The sequence below is a fragment of the Tiliqua scincoides genome, chromosome 6, assembly GCF_035046505.1.
Source record: "Tiliqua scincoides isolate rTilSci1 chromosome 6, rTilSci1.hap2, whole genome shotgun sequence".
Lineage (NCBI taxonomy): Eukaryota > Metazoa > Chordata > Lepidosauria > Squamata > Scincidae > Tiliqua > Tiliqua scincoides.
The window spans coordinates 5951080-5953375 of record NC_089826.1 but is presented as its reverse complement, the minus strand read 5'-3'; the positions used below and the strand labels follow the sequence as shown (position 1 = coordinate 5953375).

At 46.7% G+C, this 2296-nt stretch overlaps 1 pseudogene; it reads left to right on the top strand.

Moving 5' to 3' along the window:
• Positions 1–1928: 1928 nt before the first annotated feature.
• Positions 1929–2045, top strand: LOC136656590 (5S ribosomal RNA; annotated as a pseudogene).
• The last annotated feature ends 251 nt before the right edge of the window (positions 2046–2296 follow it).

Sequence of the window (2296 nt, the reverse complement as noted above, 5' to 3'; positions counted from 1 at the left end):
GGTGCAGTGAGTGAATGAGCAAAAATACCTCATCTCCCACCCTTTTACATTACACTCCGGCATCTCATGCCAGTCAAATGAAAGCTGCTAGGTTTGAATTCTCCATTTACTGGCAAGGCTGAACAGTCCAGTAGGTCAAACAGAGTCAGGATGTCATGGTGCTGCAATTCCCAGACTATGTGTCCAGGACCCACTCATGGGTTGTGAGCTAATTATTGTTGGGTCAGAAAAAGGACAGTATAGATTAGGCTATGTGCATGAAGGGTTAAACAAGCTGCTACTTGGGGGGTAGCACTGCTGCCCACTATTATAGCCGCCCACACCCCTTGGTATTTATAAATCTGGCAGCAGCCTCTGAAAAGTTGGAGAACTTTAACAAGTTCCTCTGAAAAGGACCTCTAAAAAAATTGGAGAATCAGTGGTGTAGCAGTTTGGGGGTTGGACATAGACCTGGAAGATCCAGCTTCTAATCCCCGCTCAGCCCATCAAGCTTCCCGGGTGACCTGGGACCAGTCACTCTCTCGCAATTTCATCTACCTCACAGGCTTGTTGTGAGGACAAAAGGTTTGGAGGATCTATGTGAATGAACACCACCCTGAGCTCCTTGGAGGAAGAGTGGTAGAATAAATAAATAAATAAATAAATAAATAAATAAATAAATAGCAAGTTTCAGGTCAAGGTTTCTCAGACAGCAAGAGAGCTGTCCCACTAGATCAGGGGTGCCCAAACCCCGGTCCTGGGGTCACTTGCAGCACTCGAGGCCTCTCAATGCGGCCCTCAGGGAGCCCCCAGTCTCCAATGAGCCTCTGGCCCTCCAGAGATTTGTTGGAGCCCACACTGGCCCGACGTAACTGCTCTCAGCGTGAGGGCGACTGTTTGATGTCTCACGTGAGCTGTGGATGAGGGTTCCCTCCACTGCTTGTTGTTTCACATCTGTGATGCAGTAGCGGCAGCAAAGGAAAGGCCAGCCTTGCTTTGTGCAAGGCCTTTTATAGGTCGTGAGCTATTGCAAGACCTTCATTCATTCATATAAGTTCATCTTCAATATATTCATTTATGCAAATTTATTCAAATTTTAAATGTAAATTAATTCTTTTTCCTCCCCGGCCCCCGACACAGTGTCAGAGAGATGATGTGGCCCTTATGCCAAAAACTTTGGACACCCCTGCACTAGATAGCTGGAGCTAGAGATTAGCAACAAGGAGTCTGAAATGGACCAACGTGTGACCAAAAAGGAATCTCCTGATTCTGCAGAAGGTTCCAAGTGAGGTATCTCCTAGGGCTGGTGGCTTAGGGTCTCCAGCATGGTGTATCAGCTTCACCTGACCCTTTGCCTGATCCTTTGGGGGGGTAGCATGAATCATAGCCACGTCTGCTTCAAATGTTAACACTCAACCACAGCAGGGAACCAGTCAGATGTCAGTATGGGTCAGCACTCATTTCCATGTATCAGAGCTGATGCTAGAACTCTTTATTTTGTGTGAGTGTCATCAAGCTGGCCACTGGTTTTTTGTTGATTACTGATTTGTTGGGTGACCTTTACCGTTATACATTAAAATAAAGTTAATAGGGGTTACAGCAATCCTGGTGACGCCTCTGCATTTAGGCTGTGTGTAGGATATTGTAATTTATTCTGTATGGTCTGATATGGGAGTAGTTCCATCATGGGGGTGACACAATGCGCTCTTGCACTGGGTGACTTAAACCCTAGTGATGACTCTACCTATTACTCATTCTTCCATCTGCGCATTCGTTTATGTTTCACATTTCCCCCAGGGTGCTCAAGACACCTCGCCGCTGAATGAACAGACTGGTTCTCATGTATCTACTACCCTCTCCTTTGCCCCATGAGATATACCCACCTTTGCGTCTCAACACTTGGCAATCCCCAACAAAAAAACTGGCACAAGAAGAGCAGTCCTAGAGAATCCTTCAACTGTTACCCTGCACATGCCTGATCTTGTCTGATCTCGGAAGCTAAGCAGGGTCAGGCCTGGTTAGTACTTGGATGGGAGACCGCCTGGGAATACTGGGTGCTGTAGGCTTATACCATAGTCTTTCGAGACTGAAGGTTGCCAACCAGATTCTGCAAGTCCTCATCAGCATGTCCAGTATGAGCACAATTATTACCCAGCAGCCGAAGTAAATGCCTCTGTGTGGAACACCAGGCCTTCTGCAAAAGCATCAGTCAGTACAATTCCGAGTCCCTGAATCTCTTCCAGCACACAGCAAACTGAGCGACATAAAAAGCATAATTGCTGTAAAGGGACACATAACTGCAGTTGTGACATTTCAC